Genomic DNA, 20,626 nt, shown 5'->3' on the forward strand with positions numbered 1-20,626 from the left:
TGTTGGGTACTCTGTAACTCATCATTGCTTTGGAATGGATAATTTTGCTTCAGGATACTTCTGGCAAGCTGAACTTCTCTAGTTGCTGCTTTATGCACATAAAAATGAAAGGAAGGACTTGAAACCACAGCCATCTCTGAATAATGAATGCTGGAGAACAAAACTGACTTTCAATATTGACAATCAGCTGATAAAGAATTCCCTAGTGAGAAGAGAGGCATCTCATTTTGTTATCACTCTCTTGAATGGTGTGAAAAGAAAGAATATTACTGTGAATGAACATACCAAATCACGAACTAATGCTGGATGCATTTGTCAGTTACAATTGCATAAGTTTGTAGCTTGTTTCATTTACAGTTTATCAGATGACAGGTTTATCGGTAGCTTAGAGTTCCAATTCTCGATAACACTTGTGATAAAAAAAAGCTAACCTGATGCTTGAAAAACAATAGGTATCTTTTTCAGCTCATTCAAATCACTGGATATGCTCAGTTAGGAGTGTAGCTTTTGTTCAGAGAGAAGCTGTTAGCTGTGTTCCTTCAACTACAAATCAGCAAATAATAATAGAATCATAGAATCGTAAGGGTTGGAAAGGACCTTAAGATCATCTAGTTCCAACCCCCCTGCCATGGGGAGGGACACCTTGCCCTAAACCACGTGGCTCAAGGCTCTGTCCAACCTGGCCTTGAACACCGCCAGGGATGGAGCATCCACAACCTGCCTGGGCAACCCATTCCAGTGCTTCACCACCCTCACTGTAAAGAGCTTCTTCCTTATATCTAATCTAAACTTCCCCTGTTTAAGTTTGAACCCATTACCCCTTGTCCTACCACTACAGTCCCTAAGGAAGAGTCCCTCCCCAGCATCCTTGTAGACCCCCTTCAGATACTGGAAGCCTGCTATGAGGTCTCCATGCAGCCTTCTCTTCTCCAGGCTGAACAGCCCCAACTTTCGCAGCCTGTCTTCATATGGGAGGTGCTCCAGCTCTCTTATCATCCTCGTGGCCCTCCTCTGGACTCGCTCCAACAGCTCCATGTCCTTCTTATGTTGGGGACACCAGAACTGTACGCAGTACTCCAAGTGAGGTCTCACGAGAGCAGAGTAGAGGGGCAGGATCACCTCCTTTGCCCTGCTGGTCACGCTTCTTTTGATGCAGCCCAGGATACGGTTGGCTTTCTGGGCTGCAAGCACACACTGCTGGCTCATGTTCAGTTTCTCATCAACCAAAACCCCCAAGTCCTTCTCTGCAGGGCTGCTCTGAATCTCTTCTCTGCCCAGCCTGTAGCAGTGCCTGGCATTGCCCCGGCCCAGGTGTAGGACCTTACACTTGGCTTGGTTGAACTTAATGAGGTTGGCATTGGGCACCTCATAGGCGTGTCCAGCTCCCTCTGGATGGCATCCCTTCCCTCCAGCGTATCAACCGAACCACACAGCTTGGTGTCGTCGGCAAACTTGCTGAGGGCGCACTCAATCCCACTGTCCATGTCGCCGACAAAGATGTTGAAGAGGACCGGTCCCAACACCGATCCCTGAGGGACACCACTCGTTACAGGTTTCCAACTGGACATCGAGCCATTTACCACAACTCTTTGCGTGTGGCCATCGAGCCAGTTTTTTATCCACCGAGTGGTCCATCTATCAAATTGATGTCTCTCCAATTTAGAGACAAGGATGTCGTGCGCGACAGTGTCAAACGCTTTGTACAAGTCTGGGTAGATGACATTAACTGCTCTGCCCCTGTCCATCAGTTCCGTGGCTCCATCATAAAAGGCCACCAAATTGGTCAGGCAGGATTTCCCCTTAGTGAAGCCATGTTGGCTGTCACCAACCACCTCGTTGTTTTTCATGTGCCTTAGCATGTTTTCCAGGAGAAACTGTTCCAAGATTTTGCCAGGCACAGAGGTGAGGCTGACTGGTCAGTAGTTCCCCGCGTCTTCCACCTTCCCCTTCTTGAAAATGGGGGTTATATTACCCTTCTTCCACTCATCTTACTTTATTGTGATTGTTACATTGTTTAGGTACAGATATGGCAACCTATAACTTTTTTTTCATGACAACTATTAATGTCATAAATAGTTGCTTTATTTGCTTTTGTCTTTGACAAAGTTAAGTTTTAGTCAACCATTTCTAATAGGGTTGGTCAGGAATTTTGCATTGAAATTAATCTTGATAAGAATTAGTTTCTCATCTAATCCCCAATGTGTCTGCTGTTGTGAAACTTTCAGATGTTTTTTCTCAATATCTAAAACAGTTTGGGTGAAAATATTTCTATTCTAAAGTGATGAAGAAGTGGATTTTGGAAACTTGCTTCCTGAACCATTGATTTGCTATTCTATTCTATGAAACCGTAATATCCAGGAGATTACTTCCCAGAAAGTGTATCTTGCAGGTGGTTATCATAATCTGGCTTTACATACATCATAAAAGTTTAAGTCTAACTGATGAAATCAAAAGACCTGTGGAGATGAGAAGGATGTGAAATACAGTTCCCCTAACACATGGAAGTCCCATTCCAGAAAAGTTATATTTTGTTTTGAGAGTTTTGCTGGAAACTTAAACCAGCAAAATAGGGCTATATTTTTTGTTGTAAAAGTTTTCAAGGAAAGATGCCCTTTTCACTTGCATTCTTTTCTAATGTATATTTTGTACATACAGTCACTCTCATATTTGCATTAGTGACATTATTTCTTTCTTTGGAGTTGCTTTATGTGAGCTGACCTGTGTCAGTCTTTAATGGTGAACAGTACAGACCTTAAAGGGAGAGCAGAAATAATTGCAAATGGAATCGAGAGCTCAGAAAAATATCTTATGTACATACATAAAAATAGAAAAATAAATAATAAATAAAATGTATATGTTCTCTAGATCATGTGATATAAATCATCATCACATGATGACCAGTCTGACATCTACATAATCTACCTTTGAAACATGGGATTTTTTCCAATTGTGAGGTTTATGACACTAGATACCCTAAGATACGCAGAACATGACTTTTTATTGGAACATAGATCTCATTTGCTGTATAAGCAGATGTTGCTATATAAAAGTCACCCAACCAGATCTTTGTTGCTGAGTAGGGAGATTTGTGATTTGAGTCTCACTGCATAACCAGGTGATGAACCCTGTCAAAAAATTAAATATGGGAACTTTTCACAGACATAGGCCAGATGCTCTACAGAAGTTCATATGCTGGAACAGAAAACAACTGACCAGAATATTATTGCTTCAGTAATTCACCACCCACACTGTAATTGCTTGTGAGACTATAACCCACATGCTCTGTCCTGCAGCAGTTTAGTTTTTAAACCTAACGAAAGGGAAGAATAGCTCATGAAAGGCAAGAATGGATTCAGCTGAAATTTATTATGTCTCAGTGCAAATCAACTATATAACATTAGAAAAGGCACACTCCCATAGGAGGGCATGTGGGACTACTTCATGTGACCAAATACTTTTGTCTGCATAAGTTGCTTTGGAAACTTGAATGCCCATGCAAAAGCTGTTTTCTGGAGATTTAAATGGAGATTGGTATATGGCTGAATTCCAAAGTCTTCTGACAAGAACTGTAGTAACTTGAAGTGCAGACAAGGAAACATTCTGTCTTGCTTCTGCTAATGATCAAACAAGGCTAAATTGTGATTGTTAGCTAATGTGTCACCCCATGAAAACCATTGGGAAAAATTCTGCGCAGATCTGCTGAGTGGATAGTAATTTGCCCGTTAATACTCACAGTGCATTAGCTTCTTCTATAAAGTGTGTGTGTTTTGCTATCTTGTGTCTAGAGAAGTATCAGGACTGCCTATTACTTTTCAGCAAGTCAGAAGACAATCTTACAAAAGGGGTGTAAAGTCTATTCAGAACTAGCAGACAATTTCTACACAAATATGAAGGATCAGTGGGTAGTCCACACTGTAGTTTGGTATATTTTGGAAGGAAGATGGGAGCTAACATTTTATACTCTTCTTATTTCGCCTTCATGCCACAGCTTAATTCATATATTAATGATATCAGACAGAAAAATCTAGAGGGAACTATGTTTGAAAAGGGTATGTATATATGCTTAGAAAAAAATTAAAATAATTTCCCTCTACAGGACATGTTTACAATAACAGTCAAAAAGGTAAGACCTGTTTTTTTTCCCACGTTTTAAAGCTGATGGAAATTTGGTGCCAGCCTGCATGTCCTTCACCTGCTATCATTGAGCAGATGTTGATTTTCCAATTTACAGGTCTGTTAAGAATTCATGACAAAGCTAAATTATACATGAGAATGAGATTTTTTTCCTCCAGACTCTGTTTGTTGTGATATGTTTTTGTATTTTTTAATTCGTAATAATCTGTTAGAAGGAAACATTTTTGTTTTCCCTGAACATCCCTCTGTACCTTATATTTTTATTTCCCTATGTCAAATTGTTATTTTAATATAAAACAAAATATGGTTTTATATGGAAGAGAAAATACTGATGTCCTTTTGAAGCTACTGATTAGTTCTAGGGCAGGGAAAGCTGGAGAGGTAAAAAAATTGTCTTCTATGGATGTTTATTGTCTAGGGTTAATTACGTAATTCATATTTAGTATGCAGTCATTAGAACACTAAGGCCAAATTATTATCTTCAGTCTTGCCCCAGATTTCAGATTGTTCTTACCCAAAATTCATAACATCTATTTTCCAGGTCAAAAATCTCACTAGCACAACATTAACTGCTACTAAAATTTCTTTATAAATTGTTTTCACATGGAGAAAAATGTAGCTCTTTGACGATAGGAAATATTATAACTAGGGTATAACTAACTCATGACAGTACACAGCGCTTTACGCTGCTATTAATTTATTTCATCACATAGCAGAGATTGAGATTTCAGAGCATAAGCAAACTGTGAGGAGTAAATAGATTTGTTTCAATCACAGTAGTTGAGCAAGTTAGAATGTTTTCTATTTTCTGAAAAGGAAGCACTGACATCAGTAACCAGCAAGATGCCATTTCATGGAAGCAGTATCTGACAGGTTGAATACCATGATTATAGTCCTGGATGATTTTGTTCTTTCTTGCTGGTGGTTTGTTGATTTTTTTACCAGAGAATGAGATTGCCTGGTATTCTTCTGAGTGGACAAATCCTGCAGTAAGGTTTCCATAGCAGATCCCACAAAATAAGTTCTAGGCTTGTGCTGGAAGAAATTATGATATCAGGAATACTACTACTTTGGGGAGAAGTACTGCGTCCAATGTTTTGGTGTCAATTCTAGTTAATTACTGTAATTCAGGAGTCCTCTGGGTACTCCCTGTCCAGAACTGTAAGAGAACTGTGTTCCTCTTGGTATCTTATAAAAATAACTTGTGAAAAACAGAAGTTATTGTAAGTAAGTCTTGAGTGATAATATTCTTGAAAGGTCTATTACTGTCGAGGGAATCTAAAGAAGTTTAGGAGCTCTAAATATGTTATTTTTAGCAAATTCCCTCTACTATACACTCTCTTTCAATACCTAGGAGAACTGTATAATTAGACAGCAGGTATGTAAAGTACATTTGACATTTGATTATGAATGAATGTCAAATTACTGTGCTGCAAAACACAAAAATTGAGTGAGTTGCATCTGAAAAAGCTAAAAAGATCTGAAAAATAAAATTATGTGAAGACAATAAAAGGTGTTTAATTCTGCCCTTTGCATTGTCATTGTTTGCGTAGCAGTTACATGGCAGATAATGTGTAATGTAGCAAGAACAATGAAGAAAGCAATTACGTACTGGTTTTCTGGTGTTCTAACTGAAATACATAATTTATATTTGCTCATACAAATATATACACCAAAATGTATGTTAGCATGCGGCAAAGAAGAATACCTTGTGATGTGCAGCTGCTTCTTATTCCTCTTTGAGTAAGAGAATGACTGCTGTACATAATCAAATTCTGTCAATGAAGTACCAACCATCAGATACCCTGTATAAAATTAGACTAATTTGATTCCCTTGACCTATAGAGACAAATCCCAGCAACTTCAGTTAGAATTTCTCATGTCAAATCAAGGCAACATTGGTACACATTTCATAGGAAAGTATAGACAATACCAAGTATAGGGAGATAGAAAGTCCTATGAAGAAAACCAGACTGAAATAAGAACACATAGACAGCCATAGGAGTGATATGTTGAAGCTACCATATTTGTATGAAGTGGCGTATAGCTGATGTTGAGCTTTTGCATGGTGCCTCCAGCATCTGCTTGACACTGAATTTCAGTTCCACTCTATTGTGACTCTGTAGTTAAAAATAAATAAATAAATTAAAGGAAAAAAAAAAAAAGAAAAAAGATCAACAACAGGAGATAGTTTTCTCAGCAATCTTAATAATAGAAAAGGATACAATTTCTGTTGGTTGCAGTCGTAGGTACCTGGGTTCTTTAGATGATCTCTGTATTTCTATTATTATGTATTTTTTAAAACTACAGGAGAAAATGTATTGAGAACCGTGTGAATCTCTGGGTTTAAGTAAATTGTTGTAGGAGGGGACAAGTTTTGATAAATAAGTTTTAACTTAATTTCTGCACTTGCTAAGAAACAAAGCCTTTGGGCTATTTTATACTAGGAAAGGATTTGATAAGTGATCATTGAATACATGGATCAGCTGTATCCTAGCTGAAAGAGATTATGCTACATCCATGTATATGTCTATGCAAAAAAAAAAAAAAAAGAAGTATTTAATAGAATTCTTGTTGTTGCTACAGTTTTTTGGTTGTGTTTTGGTTGTGTGTTTTTTCCGTTTTAATTTATTTTGTGTGTTTCCCTTGAAGTGATATGAATATTTTTATCTGGGGCATAAATTACAAAAGTTTGGAACACCAAGGGTTAAGTTGTGGATGGTTTCTAAAGGGAAAGAAAAAAAACCAAGCCAGTGTTTGTAAAGGGATTCAGATCTGTTCTCTTTTCATTCGCAAAATGTTTTCATGCTCAAGAATTTGAATGAAAGCAGCGACGAATTCTTAATTTGAGCACACAGATGCTGTTTGTGTACGATATTTTCTTTCTGTCCACAAAAGTCATCAAATGCAAAACCAATTTGCATTCAGACTTTTTCACATGTGCCTGTAAAAAGTTATGCATATGCAAAATGAGTGCTAGTAAATAAACCTGTGGGTTGCTCTCAAACCCAGTAAATGTAAAATTTCCACTTATAAAAGTTCTGATGGCTTTTACAGAAAAAAACTTTAAGCTGAGTCATATAGTCTCTGTCAAGAAAGAAATGTTTAGCAGAAATATCATTTAACCTCCTAGAAGAGAAGCTGTATAATTAATTCCAGTTTAAAAGCTAAAGGGCTACATCTCAGTTTAGCACCAGGAGGTCAGCCCCACCAGAGATGGTGTTTACCCAAAATTCACTGCTAGATGTGTTCAGTAATAAAGAACTCCTAAAAGGTTCAGGGCACAGTCCCCATGCTCTGGGCCATTTGAGAGTGGGACACACTTTGGCCAACTGTTGATTTACAATCGCATGGGGCTACCTCAGCACGAAGCTGCAGTAATGTGGTAGTGAATCAGGCTCAAAATGCTTAGCATTAATAAAGCTGTCATGTGCTCTCTGCAGATGACATAAAATCTTAGAAGGCTACTGGCCAATCGCAGGTTTCTTGTTCAAAAGCTTGGTTTCCCAGACACACACCGCCTCATCGTCAGTCTGTCCGCATGCTGAGGCAGGGCTCCTGTCTGCCTGCCTGCCCGCACTGCAGGAACCTCTTCTCCTGTGCTGCTACTGCCTGCCACACTTTTCTCCCCCAGCGCTCATTATTCAAGTTTATGATATAGGCAGGATTTATTGCTAAATGAGGGAGGGATTTCAACAAGGTTTTATTAACTGGGAAAAGCTGGAGGCAGTGCTCGGTTACATATTATTACATAAGGTGATGCAGGGGTCTAATATCTGCCACAATCAAAGGCTAATGCAAATTCAGTGGGCACTGTAATATCAGCACTAATAATCAATGTTAAATTAAGATGTATTATCTAGGTAGCATCCATAAAGAAATGAGGAGTTCTGAAATGTCACAGTCGTTTTAATTAAAGCAGAGTTAGAGCTAGGGAGGAAGGCTTGTCGCTATAAAGACACTACAGTAAAATTCTGCTCAGTTTTTGCTGGAAAACACACTGTTAATTACACTGACATATGCTGAAATGAGACTGTATAGTTGCTTTCCTTGATAAAATGAGCTCTGTGTTTCTTATGAGACCAGATTTGAAATAAACTACATAAATAAAGCAGTAAAAACTCCTTTAGTACTTCCCTTCTCCCCTCCCCCATATATTTCTCTTGTAGCTATTTTCAATCTACAAATTAATTAAAAGTACAGCAGGCACAGTATATCTCTGAAAATTGTCTCTCTCCCACACTCTGCACTTGTTTAGAACAGAAAGGTTGTGGAAATGAGCAACAGTATTTAATATAAAACTGTTTGAACATGTGTGTGGGGAGATTACTGCACACCAGAGAGGGCAATGGTGCCCTGTGTAGTGTTACACACCATCATAGCTAAAATTTAGGCCTCTGGGGTGTGACTTTTTTTTAATATAGGTTTTATATATTACATACATATATACACATATACATACATATATAGATTACTTTATTTCTTAGGTGGCCACATGCTCTGGCCCCCTTCCTTTTGTGTTTTCACTATCACTATAGCATGCCATGCATTATGGAATATCTCAGATCATCCTTGGTATGCGTAATATGTTATGCAGGCCAAATTAGAAAATGAGACACAACAGAGGGCAGCTGGTGCTTGCCCTTTACTATAATCTCCTAATAATCTGTTTTATCTAGTCTGTTCTTGAATTCTAGTAATAATGATGATTCAACTATTTCTCCCCTGACAAATTATTCCATTGTCTAACCTTTTGGACATTTCTGCCTAATGTGTAGTTTTAATATTTAAGTTTTGAATTTCAGACCATTATTTCAGCTATAATGGTAAATGTGAAAGCCATCTTCTATCAATTAGCAACCATCTGGGAGAGATGAAATTCAGAAATCAGGCAAAGTGCTGTACAATGGTGAATGATGAAGGGGTAAAAACCCAACAACCAAACAGAATGTGCTTTTTACAAGTGCTTTCTGGCACAGAAAGGTGGTGACATCTTCAACTTTAGAAAAAACTGTTTCTTTTCTCCATCAGTAATATACGGAATTAATAATTGTCAGTCCTAGATGTGTCAAAAACATTAGTCAGTTTCATGTCTTTTGGGTTATTCTAAAAAGTAGCAAAGAAAAAGATAAACATTTGGAATTGTAGAAGTTGTTGCCTTCTGGGTTGTTTAAGACTCTTAGTGGTTATGTTCTAAATTTTCTCCAGAACACAAACTATTTAAAATGTTACCATTAAAATAAAAAAGAAAGAAAAAGAAAAAAGAAAAAAAAAAAAAGACGAAACAAAAGTGTTATCAAAAAGTTCAAGGGACTCAAGCATTAGAAATTCATCATAATGTAAAAATATTGGTAATTGAGAAAGGCGCTGGCAGGTCCTGAATAGTATTTCAAGTCTAGCCAAGCTTCAGCACCTAATCCCAAGATTTAATAAAACTCTGTTACAGTAAAGCTTACTCCTGACTCTCCTGACCAGTTGATGTAGGACACTTTGGTTTTATCAGATTTTGTCTTTTGTATAATTCTCAGAGAACTTAAATAATGACAAATAATGAGCACTGTAAATCGTGACAGCAGTGGCAACTTTGCCCATCATGTGAGAATGCTGGCTGCTGGCATGTTGCTATCACTATTTACCTGGCTGCAAAGCAGAGTGATTTCCCATACGACATAGGCGGCCAGGAAAAGTCTAGTCCTAAAATGACCTAAAAATTTAGCCCTCCACATATGAAGCTGGAGTTCAGTGATTGCATTTGTACCCTGCACTTAACCCCAAACCCTACAAAAGAAAACACTAGAAGTACAAACACATCAAAGCAACAATGTTATTCTGTCCCTGAACAGACAGAATAATAATAAAAAAGAAGAAACTTCCAGCTAGCAAGAACTTTGTTTTTCGTTACAAAAGTATTGTAATCCGTTTCAGCTGTAAGGAAATCCTCCTCCAATTTCATGCTACAGTAGTGTCCGTAACAAAAAGAAATGTATGTTACCAACATAGATTAAATAGCTGCTGATTTAATATTACACTGAGGAGAGAGTTCAGTAGATAGGTCTGGCCTAAATTCTAACTTTTTTGCCTTCAATGTTGCTTTTTTTTTTTTTTTTCCTTTAGTATCCTCACACACACACACAAAAGCTACAATAATCTTGAGCGGTCAAAATCAGTACATGTTGCTACAGTTGTGACCCATTAATTAATAAAAGATATTATGGTTGTTTTGTTTTTTTAAACATATCTTTTATTTTATTTTTAATTAAACACTTAAAAAGATAAAGGAAATGTTTTATATATTTTAAATAATATGCATCTTTGAGGAGGTTAAATTCTTTCATGTCAGTGTATGCCAGTAATGTCTCTTAGCCCGTGTATTGCTGACATAATAGACCATAAAGGATTTTGGAATAAAATCGGATGAGTCACGAATTCAAATGCACTCAGAGGATTTATTAGCACAGTGGACCTTGACATTTCATTTGATGAATATAGCTCACTTTGCATGACCCAATCTTGTAAATCTTTCTGATCTTGGGCAAAGAATAGTTCCACATACAAGTACTGTTACTGCCTATTTGCATATATGAATGAGAATTCAAATAATTTACAATTATTTAAATTTATTATTGAAATTAGTTTATATTCAACTCCACTTCCTCTTGAAAATATAGTTTATTACCCTTCAGTAACTCTAGTTGTACTGACAATACTGTTGTTTTGTGGTTTTCTTACCAGATGAGACTTTCTATCGAAACTAATGTTTGAGGCAATCTAAGAAATGCTGTATCTCTAAATGAGCATTTTTCTTATACTGTTGAAGAAATCAAGCTTGTTTTCTAGTGAAACGGACTAAACTCCTATTTTAAAAATCAGTAAGAACTCTCTTCTTTTTAGGGCTGCTTCTTTCCTCAGATAGTAATTTCCAATATCTTCAGGGAATTCACTTGCTTACATGCTGTTAAAAATAGAGATTTACATGGATTCAAGGGAATTGTATAAAGCATTGTTAAAAAATTTAAAAAAAAATATTGTCACAGAGCACTTTTGGAAGAGTATCCTTAATAGACAGACAGTATTATCAACCATTTGTTAGTTAAGGTGGCTGAAGGTAGCCTTTCCTCAGTAATTGCTCCTTGCAAATTACTTCCTGCAGAGGTTCATAGACTCAATACACTTCTTCCTTGAGGTATTGCTAGGAACAATTCTCTCCCAGGGGGAACCTGCAGTAGCACAAAGTTAAAGATATTAAACCCCTCCCCAAAAAACACACACACGAAAACACATTATCTAAATTGCATGGTGTTCCTATAAGACAGTAAACAAATACAGTCTTTTCTTACCAATTTAAAAGTGAGTAAAGTCTGAGTTGCTTGTACTTACCCTCAACTGCACTGCTGGGACGAATGGAAAACATTCATCTCATGCACAGTTTTACCTAGGACTCATCATCTTATTTTTTATCTCCTGCCCTGACTCTATCATTCCACATCTCAAGAATATATTGTAAACCTACCCACACATGTTAAAAAAATTTTCTTATTTTCTTCTTACTTGGGCAATTATGGCCTTGCTCCTTAGAAAGCTAAGCTATTTCATTTCTATTTTCCTAGATTGCTTTTTGCCTTTGAACCATGTTTAATAAGATGGATTTCATTTTACTTAATGAGTTTCCCTTTCAACAACTCATCTTGTTGTTAGATTTTATTTTATAATCTCGTGCATAGTCCCAATATCTCAGCTTCTGTCAAAATAAATGTACTTTACAATGCCAGCTGCAAAGATTAAACCTACTGTTTTTAATGGAAGAGTTGTCAACTTTTCAACAGGTATCTGTCTACTGCTCGAGACAATAGTCTCCTTTTATTTAAATGAAGTCCTGTTCTCATATTGACAGTTGTTTTATCTTTTTCTCTATCATGTTGCTACTTCTGCCCGAGTAAGGGCTCCCTTAGCCTTAGCTAGATTAGATAAAATTTACCAAATTTTGCCTTTGCAGTATTTTAGCTGAAGAGTATCTTAGTACAGCATTTACCTCAGCTGATTTTAAAGCTGGAGTTCACCAATGCACATGCAGGTGCCTGCAGCGTAGGTGTCAGTATCTGAGACATCTAAGACAGGTCAGGGGAACTGTGTTTCTTGTCCCTGCAGCCTCCCTGCAAGACACTGCTGCCATGATAAAAAATGATGGTTCTCAAATCTGAGATACTACAGCAATTATACATACTGTTCTGGTAGTTCTTGTGATTATCATCCTGTGATGCCGTCTGTGGCTTCAGAAAATATTACCCTGTGCATGTGCCTCTGCCTGCTACCTCTCTCCTTAATTCTGCTAAATCCTGCTTATGTCTTCCCGCTGCAGTTCTGGCAGCTTCTCTCTGCCAGCAACCAGGTTGCCCATCCTTTCTGCTATGTTTTGCAAATATACCTTAATTTCTTTTGGGGTAAACTGTCCAGATAGCAAGAAGCCAAGAAGATGAAACCCTGCCTTACCTAGCATGCAGGGTTAAAATGTTCCTTAGCTCTTTCACTCTGTTTGCTTTACCCTTGTCAGAGCAGATTGCTATGCAGAGGGACACAGTCACAGATTTATGTCTGTAATACCTAACAGAGAGTGTCAGGAACAAAACCTGAGCCTTGATTCCATATGGCATATATAGATGGCGTCCATCAGCTCAGCATAGAGCAAGCCCCTCTTATGGAAGGTCTGTCTTCAACAGAGCTGTTTGAAATGTCCAAAGAAAGGGCCAGGGAAAAGACCTGACCCTTAAACAGTGCCCAAGATTCAAGCTTACAGCTGGCTCTCTTGATCAACCCATAGTGTGCCAAAGCCTGATCCCATGTTACAAAATGTGCCTTCAAAAGCCATACAGCCATGTATGAGATCAGGCTGAGTCTGATCCCCATGTTTTCAATACATGCCGTATACATATGCTATGCATAGATGTATTCAACATTAAGTACATCCTGGATTAGTACATTTGCACAGGAATAGCAGAGAGCTGCTCTTGCTTTATAAGCAGACCTGGTTGACTGATAAAGATCTAGGCAATAGGAGAGGTTATCTTCCCTCTCCTAGAGCTAAAATTCCCCCAAAGAAGCTTCCAGCAGCATGAAAACAGCAGCTGTAGATCTGTTCAGGAACCCTCAACTACAGACACATTCAGGAAAGCTTTTGACCCTCTAGTAATGGATGGCCATTTTGCTGTGAAGGGGTTTCAGCGTTGCCAGAATACAAGGAGCTAGTGCACCTTTGGTCATCCTAGTCCAGAAATATTGACTTCTTACCAGTACTATGTCTTGCCATGTGCAATAGTGTGTCTAGCCTCCTGGCTTGTTTTTGAAGGTGGCTAATTATTTTGTTTGCAGTGTGGATACTTCAGAAAAATAGCCCACAGCTGTAGTCTGTACCTATTTCAATAATAATCTTATTCACTTATCTTTGCGTAATTTCACATCATTGCTTTGTTGGGGTGGTTTTTAATTATTCAATTCCAAATTTCCTCAGGCCTTATAACTGTTGAACAGTCTCAGACTTTTAAACTGTGATTCACCATAGATCATTACAAAATACAAAGTGATAACACATTTAACTTCAAGGGTTTATCATGATCCGTAAACCACACTGATAAATGTGAAAAAGAATGCATGAAAGCTGTAAGAGGTGTAAATGTGTTTAAACTGATTAAAACGTTAGATTAAAAAAAAAACTGAGAAAGGGAAAAACTTGATTGGCAGTTGATAAAGTGTGGAGAAGCAGAAGCATCAGCATAATCTTCCTGTGTAGTTTAGCAGCTGACTTTTGGATAACACATCTACTATGCAATGAACTAAAAGTTAAGTTATATGGAGTGGGATTCATTTCACTTAGCTTCATGTTGGAAACAGACAATTCTGTAAATTCTCTTTTTTTTTTTTAATACTTTCCACTGCTATGTGGAAATTAGCACTAGAAACTATGTACTCCTAAAAGCGAGATAGATACATATAATAATTTTAAAGATTTACACTTGAGACTACAGCTACTTCTTTGTGCTTAGGTACCTTCAGGAGAATAGCAAAGTAGAACCTCAAGAATAATTTCTCCTGCTCTGCAACAGCGTCTTCAGTGTCATATGTATATAAATTCCAGAGTGGAACTTTTCAAAATGCATTGTACTGGCAGTTTATTTGATTTATTTACAATTACCCTCTGTATGCTCCTAAATCTCTTCCTTTATGACTTAGAAGAGAAGCTTTCTTGTTTATATTTATACTGAGTATTATCTTGGTCTTCATTAAATCTCATCTCACTAAATTACCACAGCCAAAGTGCTAGATCATATAGATGCATCTTCATTCGTTTGTGCTTAAATATCCCACTTGCCAGAGAGTTAGGGTTGGAATATTTTAGGACGTAGTCAATTCTGGATGTGTTTATTAATTCAGGACTGAGCCTTGCAAGACCACACTTTTGTCGGGTCTTAGACACATCAAATAAATATAGGTATGCCACAAAATCAGAAATACTATAAGAAAACTTTAAGGCATACTGTAATTTTAGGTAATATGCATATACAGTATTGAAAATTTCAGTATTTTGCATAAATCATTGTGTCTTCAAGTACTGGAGACACTGGTTTCTTTTCCATATAAAGCAGTATTTTTTTAACCAGAGGTAAATATAAACCTACTGCTAGTGTACTATGTATTTTGGGTGAGATATTTATATAGGTATCTTGCTTCTGATAGGAGGGGACATAGTAGACATTTACATATATAACCTAGTAGACATTTACATATATAATCTAGAGCAAAACTGGTACAGATACTGGTCTAAGAAGCAGCTGTCTTCTTGCTTGTTCCATGGTATGTCCTTACTATGAAATGGGAAGAGACGTTTAGAATGCAGATACGTAGGCTGGTAAGTCCACGGTGTGCATTACCATTTCCGTGCATTGCAAAATTCATGTCCACCTTCAGCCTAGACTCAGTAATACTGAGGTTTAAGAAATGGGACACATGAAGTCAAGATGCAGTTTGCCAGTGTTAAGATAGCATGATTCCTTTCGACGGTTTACTTTTTTTTCTGGCTGCAGTGCCACATGTCAAACTAGTGGGTCTCGTGCCTAGCTTGGTGCTACTCTGTATGCAACAACTACCAAAAATCTCTGCTAAATCATCATTTGCCATGCTTCCTTTTAGACACATAACATATGTTACTTGAGTCTAAGGCTTATCTTCACAACATGTGCCAGTTCCAAATTTTTGTCCCTGGTGCCTGTTTTGAATAGCACCTACTACTGAACAACTATATTTTTCTTCTGTGACTGGTAAATTGTGGTTTTCTTTTTCTTTTTTGGCAGTGCTCGTGCATCCACTGTGGGCCAACATGAGTATGGAAGAAGGTCAGTGAAATAATTTAGCAAATGTAATTGCAACCTCCTGAATTAAATATTTTATTCATAATCTCTGGAGTGCTATAGAAACATGAATTTTTCTGCCAATACATTAAATTTCTGCACATACACATCTATATACCCACATATGCTGAGTAATTGCAGTGCATAAACATGAATTAAATTTCTATTTCATATAGCTATATGCTCTTTGAAAGTTTTTTTGGGTTTTGTTGTAGGTTTGGGGGTTTTTTTTAGTTTAATCAAGTTTTTGCTTTGCTTTTTTCTCATCTTTCAAACCTTTTTGTCTCTTTTGGAAGCCCAAGTTTAATTAGTTGATTCTGTCTTACTTCTTTTCTAACTCCATTTACAGTTCAGAGGCACGTAAAACCACAAAGCAAGATAATAACCAATAAATGGAATAATTAATTCAATGCACTGAAACTGTTTTTAATTTATATTTCTCAAAGAGTTTCACTAGGGAACGAAGAATGTAGAGTTCTAGGGACTGAAGTGCTCCAGTTCTGGTTGTTTTGAATATGTTGTGGATAAAACCTGTACCTGTAAAATTGGAACTTGTAACAGCTAAAATCAGAGGGGAAATTAATAACCAAAAACATTTAAAAATTAACAAGAAAGAGGAAAAAAGCTGAAAATTATTTCAATCATAACCTTTCTTTTTTAATCAAATCTATTTTGTTTACCTCTCAAAGGTACATCAAACAAAACTAAGTATCTAAATCAGTTGAACAGATGAAGTCAGAAGCTGGACTATGCTATGCATCATTTCTTTCAAGCAGATTAAGCATTTTGGATGGGCAGTAGCACAAATATTGACTTTCCAGCAAAGATAACAAGGAAATATTAAGGGACATGGATTTGTAGTTTGCACTTTTTCAAAAACATCAGAGATATTTTAGTTCTGTTAAATCTGATAGATTCACAGAATTGTGAGGTTGGAAGGCACCTTTGGAGAACATTTAGTTCAGCACTCTACTCAAAGCAGGGTCAGCTAGAGCAAGTTGCCAGAATCATGGTCAGACAGGCTTTGAATGTGTCCAAGCTTGGAGACTTCCAGTTTAAAGCCTTGTCCTGCCACTACATGCCCTTGTAAAAAGTGCTTCTCCAGCATTCTTGTTGGCCTCCTTTAGGTACTGGAGACATTAAAAAGTATTAGACCCAATATCCACCCTTAGGGTTTACCGTAAGAGACTAGCCTTAATCTGTAGTTGGAGATATGCAGGTGGAGCAGGCATCATCCTTCTGGTTACAGAAATCATGAGTTCCCAAACTTTGCCATCCTCGAAGTCTCTATTTCCCAGCTCAATAGGCATAGGGTCTGCATGTGTCTCCTTCAGTGGAGCTGGGGCTCAGACTCTCATGTCCCTCAGGGTGTCAGAGAAGACCCAGTCAACCCCTTTCTCAACATCCCTGATGCTGTACAGCCTGCTAACCACTTCCCACAGCTTCTTTACTTAGCGACAGACCCTCACCAATGCTCATGTCCTGCAGGTGAGAAGTCCATTATCCCTGTCCCTGAAATCAATGAGAAGCACCAGGTATCCCTACTGCACTGGGCCTGCAGAGCTGCACCTGTCTTCAGGAGCTCCAAGTGGGTTAGATCTCTGCTGCGCTAGGGTAGCGGCTCCAGTGGGTGCCAAGGACGTCAACACAGTTGCTGTGTATGTGTATGCTGTGCTCAGCAGTTTCTGGTCTGCTGCTGTGTGCCCTGCTGCCAGAGCTAGCTAGAAGTCACATTCTCCACAGTTATCCCTCCCAAGCAGCAGCAGGCTTACTCAAGTTCCTCAGAGTTCTCTTGATCCCAGAAGATCTGTATTTGTGTTTGGGACCCAATTAGATGGCCCAAGCCCTTGCTGCTGAGTCGAGGGCCCCTCATGAGTATTGTCCTACTGTTTCTCCCTGCCCACTGCTCTCAGTCATGGCTAAACAAAACCCAGTTCCTTCGAAAAATCAGTCAGTTCAGTAAGAAGACTGAGCTGCTCCTTAACCTGTAAGGAACTAGAACCAAAGAAATAAACATTTTAGGACCAAAGAAATAATCAGCTTTATGGCTAATCTGAGAAGTGTATTTTCTGAGAAATTACTTTTCTTCCATCTTTAGTGTACATTTTGCTTCCTAGACCCCCAAAATCCAACAAATATTAAGCACAGGTGTAAGTTTTAGACTTAGTTTAATTATCTAGTTTTCTCCCTGAAACCTGAATTCATATAAATTCTTTTTTCTCCTTATGAATCAGCTTAAAAGAAAAAAAATTATTGTAATACTTAATACTTTCTTAAATATGGAATAAATGCAGTCTTTTTCACCCTTTCCTGTGATGCACATTTATATCCATGACATAACACTAGTGTTTTTTTGAGATGACTGCAAAGAAAAACCTCTAGATTCTACTTCTTGCCCAGTGTTTTATTTCATGAAATGGATTTGAGTATACACATCCTTTAAGCACAAAGCAAACCAAAAAGCACTCTGTAAAGAACGCCACTTACATGTCAGGAAAGGACTATCTTTAATGACTGGAATCACTAAAACTTACATGAATGTTGTCTGGTCCAATCTCCAATTAAATTGCAGTACATTATGAATGACATGGGAATGACAGCAAAGAAAGCAAATAAAAAGTTCAAAATGAAGCTCCATATCTAATAAATAAGTGGAAAAAAAGTGCTACAATACAAAACTTCATAGTGATTATTCCATTACGCATAGCAAAGTAACTCTCGGAGCATAAAACTAACAAACACTCTGTGTTGATAGTTCAAGCACAGTATGCTTTTAAAATGCTATCAAACAGTGACAGGCTATGCCAGAAAACACAGCCTTATCCGATAGCTTTATGCAAAATACAGACACTTACCAACTCTTAAATTCTACTACAAAGTACTATAACGTGTTACTAGGCTTCATATTATGCTGCAAAAGGCAACAAAAAACCCCCTAACAAACAAGCAAAGAAAATTCCTCGTTTGCCTGCTAGGTACTTCTGAGACTTTTTTTAGTGCTTTTAAAATAATATCATTCGATGTGATTCCTTTTCTGGTTAAGGTTTTTACTGTTCATGTGGGTCCTTTATGTTTGTTCTTTGTTGACAAGAACACCCTGCCAAATCAAGGTTTTTTCCATTTGTCTTTTCAACAACACTAGCATATTTTCAGTGCCCCTTGAGACAGAAACCTAGTTAGTATACGTAGGAGTTGTATTTGTTGGAGTTAAAAAGTGAAATACAGCAGGCTGTTCTCTGGAAGAAAAACAATTTGGATCTGGGTCTAGGAAAAAAGAAAGGTGGGTAAAGATTGAGCGCTTTGTCTCAAAATGAGTAATTGTCTTATGCTCTGCAGGATCCTAAAGGATTATTTTGACAATAACTGTTTACTGTTCCTTTTGCTGCTAGGTTAATATAGTGGAGTGCTTTCCCCAGACACTGAATTTGGCTTCATATGTCTCTTATCTATTTCTTTTAGAATGAAAAAAAAATAAAAAGGAATGGTGCTATAATACAAACAGCTCTTTCATTTGCCGACTGTATTCATTTACATATGATATACATTGGTTGTGTAACATGTATAATTTTGCAACTGCAATATACTCACCTTTTAGTCAGACCTGCATTTTATGACTCACAAAGCTGTTAGTCTAGGGCTTAGAAAAAGTAAATGTGCTACTGGAGTCACATTAGCATGTTTAAAGGCATTTAATGCTCTGTGTAAACAGTCAGATCAACTATTGTTGAACTGTTCAAGAAGTGTGGGAGATTTCATATAACGATTGACCAGTAAGTTTTAGAATAAAAATGCCAGTAAACCACGAGATTTCTACACTGAATTTGAAATTCCCAGCTATTTTGAAATTCCAATTGGAGATTTCCAGTGAAAATGAAGAAAATATTTCATATTCATATTTGCTTTTGATTGAAAACTACAAAAGCTCAGGGCTAAGAGGTCAGCTTCTGATTTTGTTGCATCCTTCGATTCTGTCTGTCCAGTGTATGGATAACAACCCTATTTGCCCATCAATAATTTCTGGTTTTGCTAAGGGGAGGTTATGGTTGCAAGCATGAACAGAGCATTTGTCTCTCTGCCCTGCCATGCTGTCTCAAACCTCTACTCAAAATTACAGGAATGTTTATCTCTCTCAAATTGCTGTGAATGCCACTATTAATAATCAGCTGTCTGTAGGGAATCATGCATCTTAATGGGAATGGAGTTTCCAATATTGCTGTATATTCATGAGAAACTTGGGAGTATAGTGATATTTTGGCATTTAGTGTGGAGAAACTTGTACTATAAATGGTTCATGCTGTAGCTGTCCTGTGAATGCATAGAGGTTGTCAACCACCAAGGTTGCTGTGTTTTCCAGCAGCCACTCAGTGCCAGGCAGCATGAGAGGGTTGCTACATTCAGCATCCAAGTCCTAGGTGATCCATACTGTAGAACAGGAGTCCTTGATTAATATAACAAGACAGCAGATGACAGCGACTGCTTCAGTTTGGCTCATCTCAGCCTCTTAAAGGTTCAGTTTACCACATCCTTCTTTCTCTGCCAAACATAACTGTAATAACAACATAAACACAATGCAAAATTTCCAACTTTATAAGCAGCCCAGTAATAAAGCTACCTAATTATGTCCCTCTAGTTTTAAAGTTGCTAGGTGTTGCTGCGTAGCCCAGTGGGTCTCTCCAAGACATCAGCATCATTGTTACCAGATAGCAATAAATCTTTCCTTTCTGTCTGAGACACTGAGCCCCGTCTCCGAGGGCTCAGCTGCTCAGCCTGCTGAGGCTGTACCTTGTCTGAGACATTTTTGGGAAAGACAGCCAATTCAGTGTCATTTATCTCCATCCTTTCTGGGATCTGGAGAAGGTGTTGCTTATTACTTCACAGTATATGCTAGTCGGAATGACAGCCTCATAAGACCAGGAGGATACCTCTTGTGATATTTCCTCTGTTTGTAACCATTGTTTCTCATTGTGGTGTATACAGCTTCATTTCTGTGAATATTCAGCAAGTTCTTTAAGCCCCCTTGAGTTGTTTGGTTTGGTTGGTTATTTTTTTTTTTTCCTTTTTCCTTCTCTTTCCCTCTACATCTGCAAATTCCCTGT

This window comes from Strigops habroptila, chromosome 2, assembly GCF_004027225.2.
Source record: "Strigops habroptila isolate Jane chromosome 2, bStrHab1.2.pri, whole genome shotgun sequence".
NCBI classification, from domain to species: domain Eukaryota; kingdom Metazoa; phylum Chordata; class Aves; order Psittaciformes; family Psittacidae; genus Strigops; species Strigops habroptila.